This window comes from Macrobrachium rosenbergii, chromosome 2, assembly GCF_040412425.1.
Source record: "Macrobrachium rosenbergii isolate ZJJX-2024 chromosome 2, ASM4041242v1, whole genome shotgun sequence".
NCBI lineage: Eukaryota > Metazoa > Arthropoda > Malacostraca > Decapoda > Palaemonidae > Macrobrachium > Macrobrachium rosenbergii.
Window position 1 is genome coordinate 73,313,625 of NC_089742.1, and position 14,479 is coordinate 73,328,103.

At 38.9% G+C, this 14,479-nt stretch overlaps 1 protein-coding gene across 4 annotated transcripts in view; it reads right to left on the reverse strand.

Annotated features, from left to right (window-relative positions):
• The window catches only part of HPS4 (Hermansky-Pudlak syndrome 4 protein), a 363,238-nt gene that overhangs the window by 107,426 nt on the left and 241,333 nt on the right, over nt 1–14,479 (reverse strand). The gene's annotated exons all lie outside the window — the stretch shown is intronic.

Sequence of the window (14,479 nt, forward strand, 5' to 3'; positions counted from 1 at the left end):
GGCTTGTTCCATAAGAACAGGTTTCATCTTCTGAATAATAATAATAATACCGCCTTGTTACTGAGTACACAGTACACACATATACACACACACACACATACACACACACACACACATATATATATATATATATATATATATATATATATATATATATATATATATATAATTTTATATAAATTTGACTCACATCAGGATCGACCTCAGTCTTTCATATATATATATATATATATATATATATATATATATATATATATATATATATATATATATATATATATATATATATATATATATATATATTATATTCTCAGTTATAGGGCGGCTACTTGGAAATATCAACTTGATGATATTTTCATATTAGCTGGTATATTATATTATATATATATATATATATATATATATATATATATATATATATATATATATATATATATATATATATATATATATATATATATATAATAATGAAATATACGGTCACGAAGAAAGAGAAAGAATGGACTGCAAGATCTTTCGCCTTTACTCTAAGGTGTTCTTAAGTAAATTGCATACCAAAAAAGCGCATATTTCAAGTAAGTGCCAGTTTCATCATGAAGTAACAAAAAGCGAAAGGCTACCTAATCACAGCTTTCCTGGACCGAACACACAGTGGATGAGCAAATAAAAAGAATAGAATAGAATAAAATACTGAATTTTGGCCAAAGACCAAGCACTGGGACCTATGAGGTCATTCAGCGCTGAAAAGGAAATTGAAAGTAGAAAGCTTTGAGAAGTGTAACAGGAGGAAAACCTTGCAGTTGCACTGAGACAACTGTTAGAAGTGGGTGAAAGCAAGATGGGAGAAAGCGAATATAACAAGACATTACCAAGGGCTGTTAATAACATTCTTTAGTTTCTCTTTTGAATTTCCTTCGAGCATTTTTTCCAGAAGGAGATCACGGGCACATCAACCTTGACTGTGATGGATGATATTTCTATTTGTCAGCGGTATTAGCGCAGATTCCAGAAGTCTTCTGGAAACAATATTCTTACGTCTCCTTATTTTACTGGCAGGGAACCAGCTCATCCTATGTGGATTTGTACTCAAGTGTACAACAAGAATATTATTCCTTCGGTCGTTTCTGACTGAATATTTCTGTTGATTTTTTCTGACATTCTTCTTCTTGCTCATTTGGCCCAAATCCCAGAAGCCACGTCAGCATTCTGTCAACTATGTCGCTACTCGGAATTCAAGTCATATTTTGACATGTCTTTGCAGCAGTCATTTTGAATAAGAATTTTCAATTTACTTTTAGTATTTTCAAAATTAATTTGATGAAATTAAAACCGATGAAGAAAGGCAAACAACGGTGTTCTTTCCTTAATCATTTTTTTAGTTTTCTGTAAAAGAAAATATTGAGATGGCTATGTTTGTCCGTCCGCACTTTTCTGTCCGCCCTCAGACCTTAAACTGCTGAAGCTAGAGGGCTACAAATTTGTGTGTTGATCATCCACCCTCCAATCATCAAACATACCAAATTGCAGCCTTCTAGCATCAGTGTTTTTATTTTATTTAAGGTTAAGTTTAGCTATGAACGTGCGTCTGGCACCGCTATAGGTGCCAACAACACAGGCCACCACCGGGCAGTGGTTGGAAGTTTCATTGGCCGCGGCTGAGAGCATCATATAGTGTTATACGCTGTACAGAAAAGTCGACTGAGCCGAAGAAACCTCGGCGAATTTTTTACTTGTTTCTTTTCCGTGTCTGATCCTCTAACTTAAGACATGCATATGAAATCCAAGCCATTGGCACTCAGAGGGGGCATTCACATTTGACTACTACTACTTCCACCAAGGTGCATCCTTACATTATTATGAAGTCTAACGGTACTAACATCTATACATCATGACCATCACCTCAGTACCCATAATGGAATGTGAGTAATTTCAGAGAAAACATGGAGAAAGCTTCAGACCTGCAGAAAACCCTAACCGCCATATTCATAGGTAACATCGAAGCCTCTGATATAAATCATGCGAAATCTTTTCCGAGGAAAAAAGCACAACCTTCCTCTTGCCAAAATGAGGGTAAAATAATGACATGCAAAAAAATAATCCTCCAGTCAACATGCAGTTCCAGTGCTCCATTTCATATTGCAAATTTTCTGATCTAAACTTTTTTTTTTTTGCAAATGTCAAGAAAAATGAAGAGCTAAAAATACCTCCATGACAGGTGAAGCAGAGAGGAACTCAGACACGAACGCACGCTCAAAATCATTGCAATTTAAGTAACCAAATAAATAAAAATAAATAAAAAAGTATAGTGATAAATGACCGATTGGCCGAACCAACACGAGAAAGAGAATGCGCATCCTGAATGTAACTAAATTTGAAAAGGTGAAAAGCGCAAATTGTGCAAGTTGACATCTTCAATTAATGGAAGTAAGGGTATCGGTACATTTGTATGATGTACGTATATTATTGTACTACAAAACAATTTATCATATATAACTAGTCATGTCATAATAACCTATATATTATGAATTATCTTCAACTATAAACTGCCTCTTAAATATATCTAAAATATATCTTTGGTGTTACGATAATGTTCAATATTTTTGACTGAATTAAATCTTTTACTGCCATTCAATTTTAATGAATCACATCTCTTTACAATGCCAGTTAATCTTTTCTAGTTAGTGACCTCGAAGGGTTTTAACCCGGTATGTATCCACCTTTGCGGCGTGTTGAGTACAATACCGTTGGGGATGACCGTAAAAATATAAACAAAAGACTGTAAATATCATAAAGATAATGACCCCCGAGAAATATTATTCCTGGATAACGGCCCTCGAAAACCCCTGGAGGTCACTATGTCAGTTATTCAGTCGTATAGGTTACCATACTGTTATCGCGTACCAGTTTTGCAAAAATAACGGGGACATCCAGATATTAAAGTTAAAACCTTTCGGTTACTAAACGTATCCTTTTGAATCATTCTCTACACATTCGCTTCGTGGCGCAAGTGTAGCTCCACCCACGGGCGCGTGAACAGACCTCTCAGAAAATGGATCGAACCAAACAAATGTATTTATGTAAACATGAATGAATAAGTTTAACGATTACCTGCATAATCACGTAAATGCATAATTATAGATTTTTTTTATAATGCAGAGGTTAATTAAAGTAATGATCTTTTTAAATTGTCATTGGCATATTTCTCTAAAAGGAAGTTGTACACTACATTCATAAGCATTTATCATTATTTTAGCAACAAATTCCGGTGTCGGAGTTATGGTCGACGTAAACAGGAAACAGCACATTCGCCCAGCAGATAAAAATAACAGTGTATTGCCATAGTCAAAAGACTGAATTAAGAAGTGGTATACTCTTTGTATTACTGACCGCTTATTGACTCTAGATGCTGGACATAAAAGTGAGGTTAGGGTGTCCAGCAATCAGAAAGGGGAACAGGTTATTTATGCAAGACAGAAGAGGCACAGACTTCAAACAGGCAGGGGAATTCAAATACTTAGGATCTACGATAAGCCAGGAGGGAGGGTGGTGAAGGTGAGGTTGAAAGTAGAATGTACGCACCTTGGGGGGGGAAAGGAGGGAGGCGGCAGGGGTAGGTAGTATGTGACAAAAGAAAAAGAAGTATATCTTAGTTTAACCAGACCACTGAGCTGGTTAACAGCTCTCCTAGGGCTGGCCCGAAGGATTAGAATTATTTCACGTGGCTAAGAACCAACTGGTTACCTAGCAACGGGACCTACAGCTTATTGTGGAATCCGAACCACATTATATCGAGAAATGAATTTCTATCACCAGAAATAAATTCCACTAAATCTTCATTGGCCGGCCGGGGACTCGAACTCGGGCCTAGCAGAGTGCTAGCCGACAACTCTACCGACTCGTCCAACGAGAAACTTTGTGACAAAAGAAAGCCGAATACACTGATAAATAGAGACCTATTGTACCGTAATCAGATCAGTGATACTGAATGGTTCGCATAATAGGACATCAAGAAGGATGAAGAAACAAAAGCTGAAGCGAAGGGAAAGAAGAACGCTAAGGTGGATTTTGGGATCAGGCTGCGTGAGAGGCTGCACCGTGAAGAAATCAGAGGTACAGAGGCAATAAAGATTGCTGATATGATAAGGGAGTCGAGACTGAGATGGTGTGGGCTTGTTGTAAGGATGAGTGAGGGTGAATGGAATGGAATGTTATAATATTATAGAGTTTAGGCCAAAGGCCAAGCAATGGGACCTATAAGGTCACTCAGCGCTGGATAAGGAAAGTGATAGTAGTTAGGTTTGGAAAATGTAACAGGAGGAAAATCCCGTAGTTACACGGAAATAACTGTTAAGAGAGGGTGGATAGCAAGATGGGAAGAAAGAAAATATGAATGGAGGTAGAGTAAAAGGAATGAAAGGGGTTGCAGCTAGGGGCAGAAGGGACTGTGCAAGGAATTTTTAGTAATGCCTACATTGCACCCAGTGAGGAGTGAGGGTGGGGGAGTGAAGAGGCCTTGGGTGGAACCTGTTAATGGTTGAGAGCCGAGAAGGAGGCAAGGGATTAGATGGCGTAATAAAGTGGAGGAGGACTGGGAAGAAGGGTTGATCGGAGGAGGAGGAAGCTTTCCATTGAAATAGTTGGAGAAGACTCATCTGGGGATCCGGGATAGTGGTGAGGATGGAGCAGAAGAGAAGAGAAAACTTAACTGATTAGATTGCGCGTTATCATATTACAAGGTGGGGACATTACGTGGTTGGCCTTCAGGCATTCTGAACTGGGCTGTTGCCTTCGCGTATGTGTCGTCACTGAAAGAACGGATGTCAGTAAAAAAATAAAACAATGAGCCGAAGTTTCTTCGGCGCAATCGAGTTCTCTGTACAGCGTATAATGCTGTATGAAACTCAGCAACGAACCATGAAACTCTCAGCCGCGGCTCATGAAACTTTCAGCCACGGCCCGGTGGTGGCCTGTGTTGTTGACACCTATAGCGGTGCCAGATGCACGATCATGGCTGACTTTAACCTTCAATGAAATAAAATCTACTGAGGCTAGAGGGCTGCAGTTTGGTATGTTTGATGATTGGAGGGTGGATGATCAACTTACCAATTTGCAGGCCTTTAGCCTCAGTAGTTTTTAAAATCGGAGGGCGGAGAGAAAAAGTGCGGATGGACAGACAAACAGCCATCTCAATAGTTTTCTTTTACAGAAAACTAAAAATTAATAATCCGACTTTTGCCCAGCCATTTCAAACCTCTCTAAGCAAGACAAGTGAAGAAAGTAGTCCGAGTATATAAAATAAATAGCGAATAAGATTACAAATAATTGAATAACCGACAATATATAATTATTCAAGTTGGTTTAACAATATCACCTTCATATGGACCTCCTTCCACTTCTAGCGCTTCCCACCACTTAAAAAGAAATAAACTCTAAAAATAGAGCAAAAAATGATAAGAACGCGGGGGGGGGGAGATGGGGCAATTGTGGTTTTTAGTTTTCTGTAAAAGAAAACTATTGTGCCGGCTTTGTCTGTCCGTCCGCACTTTATTCTATCAGCACTTTGTCTGTCCGTCCGCACTTTATTCTATCAGCACTTTTTCTGTCCGCATTTTTTCTATCCACACTTTATTCTGTCCGCCCTCAGATCTTAAAAACTACCGGGGCTAGGGAACTGCAAATTTGTACGTTGATCATCCAACCTCCAATCATCAAATATACTAAATTGCAGCCCTTTAGCCTCAGTAGTTTTTATTTTATTTAAGATTAAAGTTAGCCTTAATCGTGCTTCGGGCAACGATATAAGATATATGCTGTAGCGGCTGTACAGAAAACTCGATTGCGCCGATGATACTTCGTCGCATTTTTTACTTGTTTTTATTGTGGAAGGCTTTAACACTGACGTACCTATAATAAATCATAAAAGAAAAATGTCTGATAAGTCGTGGCAGAACTTTGGTCCAAGTTGTAAAATAATTTCAATAATTTGATTAGAAAAATGAAGGATATTTCATGATAAACTTTAAGTTTGGAAAGGATTGACACAGGCTTTTTTAATATTCCTGAAGACGGGTACAAGACCTTCATCGATCGCTATTACCAAACCCTTTTGTTTTCATAGGTTTTTCCTTCTAAACTTTAGCGGTTTCTGAATATAAATGACCTTTGATACTACAGCCAGCCTTGGCTCCCCTCACTTAAACCGGATCGCCTACACAGAACACGCGCACAGAAAGACAAATATACAAAGAGCCAAAGCTTTCAAAATATAGAACTTGTTTGCTTACTATGTCGAACCGCCTGCTGCTGAGGAAACAGATGTTGAGCATTGCGTGGTCGAGGCCGTCGGGTTAATACATACAAAATCCTCACCACTTGGTAACAATGATATAATTGTTCACACACCTTGGTTTGAATTGAATTGGATACAGAATTTAGGCCAAGGCCAAGCACTGGGACTTACGAGGTCATTCAGCGCTGAAACGAAAATTGAAAGTAAAAGGTTTGAAAGGTGTAACTGGAGGAAAGCCTCGCAGTTGCACTATGAATAATTGTTAGGAGAGGGTGGAAGTAAGATGGAAGAAAGAGAATATGACAGGAGGTACAGTAAAAGGAACGAAAGGGATTGCTGGTAGAGGCCGAAGGCACGCTGCAAAGAACCTTAAGTAATACCTACAGTGCACCGCAAGAGGTGCACTGACGGCACTACCCCACTATGGGGCGCACATCACGGTAATAATAAAGCTAACGATTGTAAACAAGGAAATAAATATGAGAGAGAGAGAGAGAGAGAGAGAGAGAGAGAGAGAGAGAGAGAGAGAGAGAGAGAGAGAGAGAGAGCAAGCTCTGGGTGAATATTACTTAACATAACTTTGGTGCTCAAACATTTATAAAAAAAAAAAATTCCTTACTTCCCCTTATATTTCCATTGGAAAAGAGTGGCTCCAACAAGGAAATAAAAATTTGGATACTTTAGGCTTCGCAAAAATGAGCAAAACATAAAAATGACGACATAATTCTTATGACCATCAAGACTATATACTATAGAAACATCCAAAGGATGGGCAGCGCTAAGAAGGAAAGTCGATTAAATTCTGAAATAACGAGATGCTATGGGTTCCTTTGTCATTGCTAAATCTTGACAAAGTAAACCCTTATCCATTTAAAATATTATGGTTATCGGTGTTTAGGTTTAATTCGACGTTTTCGTTCACTACAGAACGTCGTAAGCACTGATTTCACGAGCTGGGAATAAAGTGATGCGTTTGTTATTCTGACAACTCAAAGAATGAGTGTTTAGCGGAAAGAACTTCAAAGAGTGAGTGTTTAGCCGAACGAACTTCAAAGAGTGAGTATTTAGCGGAAAGAACTTCAAAGAGTGAGTGTTTAGCGGAAAGAACTTCAAAGAGTGAGTGTTTAGCGGAACGAGCTTCGAGTGTGTTTAGTCGATAGAACTTCAGAGTGAGTGTTTAGCGGAACAAACTTCACAAAGTGAGTGTTTAGCAGAACGAACTTCAAAGAGTGAGTGTTTAGCGGAACGAACTTCAAAGAGTGAGTGTTTAGCCGAACGAACTTCAAAGAGTGAGTGTTTAGCGGAACGAACTTCAAAGAGTGAGTGTTTAGCGGAACGAACTTCAAAGAGTGAGTGTTTAGCCGAATGAACTTCAAAAAGTGGGTGTTTAGCGGAACGAACTTCACAGAGTGAGTGTTTAGCGGAACGAACTTCACAGAGTGAGTGTTTAATGGAACGAACTTCAAAGAGTGAGTGTTTAGCTGAACGAACTTCACAGAGTGAGTGTTTAGCGGAACGAACTTCAAAGAGTGAGTGTTTAGCGGAACGAACTTCAAAGAGTGAGTGTTTAGCGGAACGAACTTCAAAGAGTGAGTGTTTGGCTGAACGAACTGCTGAGTTTCGGGGACTTTGTCCCTATCTACGGCCACTCACCCCAATACCTCTCAACTTTGCAAATCCCCTCCTGTCAAGGAACCACTGGCACTCGCTCTCGGCGCTCCCCTTCCCTTCTACAGGCTGGCCCGCTCCGGCTTCCAGTGATCCGTTAAAGAGTTATCCCTCTTCCTCTTAACTTGCCATTAGAGGCTTAACCTGCGCCACATTCTCCAGTCAGGTGCTTAGGTAACACACGCTGATGGAGGGTTCCTGTCCCCAACAAACGAGCATACCAGTATGATGTCGCTTTATCTTTTGGTTTGTGCAGTGGCGGCTTCTTGATTAAAACAATACTTTTCCATGTAGGATGACGGTACAAGTCTCTGGAGTATATGAAGTTCTTCGGGTGATGTTCAAGATAACAACATTGGGAGAAAACAATGAAATGGTTTAAAATAAAAACAAAACACTTGAAAAAAGGAATTTTGAACTGAAGGGCTATGACACCGCATTGGAAATTCGAAGGAGAGAGAAATGGACTTGTGGATCTCAACTTTCTCGTGAAAAATTTCAACTAGAAATCATCCAAATGATTATGCAATGGTTGCAAGGGCTGCATCTTGTTTGAAGAAAACCGAGACCGTAAGCGACGCACCAAAGGTATCTAACGGGCAAGCACATCCAGTTGATGATTCAAGGAAATGCCTATGAAATAAAGCAGAACTCGTTTTTTAGTTGTCTGTAAAAAAAAAAAACTATTGAGATGGTTATTTGTATGTCCGTCAGCACTTTTTCTGTCCGCCCTCAAATCTTAAAAACTACTGAGGCTAGAGGCTGCAAATTGGTATGTTGATCATCCACCCCTCCAATCATCAAACATAACAAACTGTAGACCTCTAGCGTCTGTAGTTTTTAATTTTTTAAGGTTAAAGGTAGCCATGACCGTGCGTCTGGCAACGCTATAGGGCAGGCCACCGCCGGGCCGTGGCTGAAAGTGCCATGAGCCGCAGCTCATACAACATTATACGCTGTACAGAAAACTCGATTGGGCCGAAGAAACTTCGGCGCATTTTTTACTTGTTTTCTGTCAGTTTTAAATTTAAAGCTCCAATAAAAAACATCCATTTCTGAAGTACTTCATGGAAAATGACTAACAACTTAATTTACAGTCCATATGTGTTACAACAATCTTTGGTGGGCTCACCAACTAAATCTCATCAACAAGATTAATGAAAATAATATGAAGATCTCTTTTTTTAATTTCACTCAGCAATTATTTAAAAAAAACGAGTCAACAAAAGACATCAAGAGCTCTTGAACAGAAAAGATAAGACTATAAAATGAACTAGGCAGATGAACGAAAGGCACGAATATAAAAATTCGGAAAGGAGATACCAATTTTACTACCGAGAACCTTCAGCGTCAACAGAGAAGAGAGAGAGAGAGAGAGAGAGAGAGAGAGAGAGAGAGAGAGAGAGAGAGAGAGAGAGAGAGAGAGAGCTAGCTGGATCGAAGTTTGTTACCTTAAAGAGTATTCAAAACTGGAAAAACATACATTAATTTAACTGGAAAAGTCAGAAGCAGTTGATTCCTGATTTGACAAGCACAAGGGTCGAGATGAATCTCAGGGTATTCTGTGTGATTTTACTCGTAGTCAGGAATGTCCCATCGTATCAAGAGAACTTCTTTTTGTCGTTAGATTTAGTCAGCTAAGAGCTCACATGGGCTCTTACTCCTAGGACAGCCTGTAGGAAAACGTTTACTTGCCTAGGGAAGCTATTCCATTCTAAATATCAAAAACGTATGGGAGGCATGTTTGCAGCATACACTAAACGGGTGAGTAATTTTTATTGAAATTTAAACACGAGAGTCTTTGATACACACTTTTAGAGAAAGGAGAGCGCACACAATACAGTACTATTAACTGGTAGAACAGCTGCTTGTTCAGTATAAATATAATATGCACACTTGCCGTGCTGTAAGAATAAATAAAAACCCGTTGTATTTAGGAAATATATTAAAAACGTTAAATTCACTACAGTTTCAAGACAAACTGGTCTCCGCTTCAGGTGATTACAGGATAATAAAAGAAAAAAAGGAAAGTTACAAATGTTGAGAGAGAAAAAAAAATAATAGCCACCTTCGGCCATTACCGAACTGCCACTATAAACAACAATTGTTAAATATTCGACGACCTGACAATATCGTTAAGATTGGCTGCTTGAGTTACGTAATAGGACGACAAGCTGTCAAACTTATAGTTACCATCATTTAAGTTTAAAATTGGGTACTGCCCTAATGAGGGCAGCCTCAACAATCTTCTTTGTTTGTGTATTGTTTGATTTAAATAATTTGCTATTTTGCCTTAGGTGATATGTGCACGAATAAAGCATTATTCATATCTCCCCTTCTTACTGCACATCTATGTTCCCTCAATCGCTGATCGACAGATCTTCCCGATTCCCCTATTTAGACATTTTTACAACCTGCACAAGGGGCACAGTACACTCCCTTACTGTTTTCATCCACAGCATTGCTATAAGTGTTCAGACTTTTCCCTATTGTCCACGGATGGCTGGACACAGCATTAACATTCACCTTTCTTAAGACACCGATCCATCAGGCTTGTTCAGTTCTTTTAACATGTTTAGTTATGATTTTTCTTCACATATGCTTTCTTGTACTGTTACATTAATAATTACAATGGAAAATTAAGACGCTGAACCCTTAGATCTGTAAGTATTTTGAGAACAGAAGTGAATGGTTCCAGGACTGTTAGATCACATTTTCGGCAGGTGAGCTTTTCAGATGCTGAATTTATTCATTTTCTCCACAGATTTATGCAAGACTTATCCATACATGACTTTGTAGAATTTTCTTGCCATCGTTGAAGAAATTACTTCTACCTTTAATTCACTACATGACCGTCATTGAGCCGCAGATCTTTGCTTCCTGTGCCAATATTTGGGCATTAGCCGCTTGGGTATTGGCCTCAAGAGCCTCTTGGCTGTAAACCACTTTCAAGGTATGGGTATTTAGGTACTTATTATGCTTTGCCATTAGTGTGGACATCGCTAACTTGAAGGGTAACTATTTTCATCAGTCAACACAATACGCAATTCACTTTCAGAGTCTGGAATGATCTGCATTCCATTATACTTTCTGAACCAGTTTCTTTTTGTGAGTGCACTTCATTAAAAGTTTTCTTACAGGACAAAGATTCTATGGAACGGCTCTGCATCTCATTCTCTTTACCACGTTGAAAAATCTAGAGAAGTTTTATTCAGTACAGCAATCGCTGAAGGCATTTTTCAAAAGTCACTGACCACTGTAGAAATCGAATAGATCTTAATAGTGGAAGCAAGTGAAAGCTTCCAGTCATCTCAAATGAAAAAGTGTTATCTCAGGATTATGTAAACTATTAATGATAATTCTTCGGATGACTGAACAGGACAGAATTGGATCCTTTGTGGATATGAGAAAAATAATACTTCTTACGACCGCCTTAAGAAAGGTTCTGGAAAAGAGGAGAGAATGCCTGCGAAAAATAAATAAAAAAAAAGAGTAAAACAAGAAAAATACAGCTATAACGATGTATGAAACTCTTTGCCACGGCCTATGAAACTCTCAGCCGGCCGTGTGGCCTGTGTTGTCGCGGTGCCAGACGCATGATCATGACTAACTTTAACCTTAAATAAAATAAAAACTGCTGAGGATAGAGGGCTGCAATTTGGTATGTCTGATGATTGGAGGTTGGATGATCAACTTATCAATTTGCAGCCCTCTAGCCTCAGTAGTTTTTAAGATCTGAGGGCGGACAGAAAAAGTGTGGACGGACAGACAAAGCCATCTCAATCATTTTCTTTTACAGAAAACTAAAAAGGGCTTCCGGAATCTGGAGGAAGGAATACTCGAGAGATGAAACAGGGGAAAAAAAAGAGAGAGAGACGAGTGAAAAGAGAAAGAGGAGATCGTCTGGTAAACAAGTAATGCTAACAGAATAGAAAATACAAAAGAGCAAATCAAAATAAATAAAAATGCACTGGGCTATAACGAAAGACTCATTCAAAAGAGCAAATCAAAATAAATAAAAATGCACTGGGTTATAAAGAAAGATTCAACTGGCAATATGAACGGATGTCTACCATTTCACAATGAACTGAGAATCAACAAAAAGAACGTTTGGAAGAAAAAGCATGAGACTGCTATTAGACAGACAATGACTGGGCAACAGACACAGGTGATTGGAGGATATAAGAAATGAAGGCGGAAGGAAAAAGTGCTTGTGGAATCGATGAATGTCCTCGGGACAGAGTGAAACTTGAGGAGTCAAAATGGTCAAGAAAGAAAAGGATATTGCAGTTTAGAAGTGGAGCACGTGGATTTGAGAACTGGAGTGAATGTGTGGAAACAATACTTTGTGAGTGGACGAAAACCTTTGCAAGGAGAAAAGGTCGAAATATGAGAACAGAATGTTCACGAAATAGATGAGTCTTAATTTGGTTAAGAAGAAAATACCTTGCACAGTGAAAGGACGATTCACAGTGTATAAACAGGGATAAAATAACTATGAAAATAACAGAAGTTTACGGTGCACGTAAATATGAGATATCAGCAAAGTATCAACAATGTTCACGTAGTCATGCTAGCCGCTAACTACTACCTCACTGCTCTTCGTAAACATCACTTGTGAAATGGATAACGAGGAAATAGTATTTGCAGCACTGTGTTGTGCCGGAATGAAGGAGCAGTGGCAATTACCTAAAGCACAAACATGAATAAAAAGGACAAAGGGCAACTGTGTGTCTTACTCGAAGGAAACAATAAATTGAACTGAATATAGAATATAGGCCTAAGGCCAAGCACTGGGACCTATGAGATCATTCAGCGCTGAAACGGAAATTGACAGTAAAAGGCTTGAAAGGTGCAACAGGAGGAAAACCTCGCATTGCACTATGAACAAATGTTAGGAGAGGGTGGAAAGTAAGATGGAAGAAAGAGAATATGAAAAGAGGTACAGCAAAAGGATCGAAAGGGTTTGCAGCTAGGGGCCGCTGGCACGCTGCAAAGAACCTAAGTAATGTCTACAGTGCACCGCATGAGGTGCACTGACGGCACTAGCCACCCCGGGAAGGAAACCATACAGCAGCTCTTGAAAAACTTAGGTTTCAGGACCCTTCTCGGGACAAACAGGGAACTAAGGTTTCCACAGCATTTTTGAAGATGGGAAGAGACCCTCACGGTGAAGTTCAAACCCAGATTAATCATCTAAATATAGACTGTCTGGGAGGTCGCTGCTTCATTAGATCACACAGAATACTCTTAAAAATAAGAGCAAAGCACAAGCAGAAGAGCGGGAGAGAAAAAAGTCTTTATGAGATGAATGGACTTCAAGGTAAACTGAGTATATTGAAAAGAAAAACTAGATAAATACATCAGTTAGTGAAGGATTAAAACTACATAGTGCTTAGCCTCTAAAACAATTAGAATCTAAAGCAAAGAAATTAGGAATTACATTTTTATCAAGTTTGCTCCCGATATTGTAACCTCTCTAAGGAATGATCAAGTAATTTTAGTAACTATATATATATATATATATATATATATATATATATATATATATATATATATATATATATATATATATCGATAGATCAGAGATGTTACATATCATCATTAAATAAAAAAGAAAATGGACAGAATGGTAGAAAAACAGGTGGCAGTGTGTCTGTCGGTACTGGACGCTACTTTAAACAGTGGTTCGTCACATATATGCTCTCAAGGTGACCATCAGTATTACTGTAGGTCAAAGACCCTGAGAATGAGAGAAAACAACGACGGCAAAGTTAAGCGAAGGTAGATATTGCACGGAGGCTTCAGTCATCAACAGAAATGCAATTCCCAATTCTCTGCCGAGAATTGGATGAAATGAGAAAACAAGTAAAAAATGCGCCGAGGTTTCTTCGGCGAAAACGAGTTTTCGGTACAGCGTATAATGCTGTATGAAACTCTCAGCCGCGGCCCATGAAAATTTCAGCCACGGCCCGGTTGTGGCATGTGTTGTTGGCACCTATAGCGGTGACAGACGCACGATCATGGCTAACTTTAACCTTAAATAAAATTATAACTACTAAGGTTAGAGGGCTGCAATTTGGTAAGTTTGATGACTGGAGGGTGGATGATCAACATATCAATTTGCAGCCCTTTAGCCTCAGTAGTTTTTAAGAGCTGGGGGCGGACAGGAAAAGTGCGGACGGACAGACAAATAGCCATCTCAATAGTTTTCTTTTACAGAAAACTAAAAAAAAAAAACAAGAGGAAGACCGTAAAAATGGTTAATTACCTCGAGAAGGTCAGTTAATGAATACATCTGCTAAGTCCCACAAAATTCTGTCCACCGGTTTCAAAAATATTCGGATGAAAGAACTATATGAAGGTGAAACGAAGCCTCCTCCCAACTTGGTTAGGGGAGTTGTAAAAAAGAAGCGCGAGTTGTGATGATAGTGAGAGATTTGGAAAGGATCAGGTGAAGTATTACTGGGCAGTTGTGCTTTTAAGGAAAAGATTAGGGAAGGTGGTATTTCACAAAGTAAA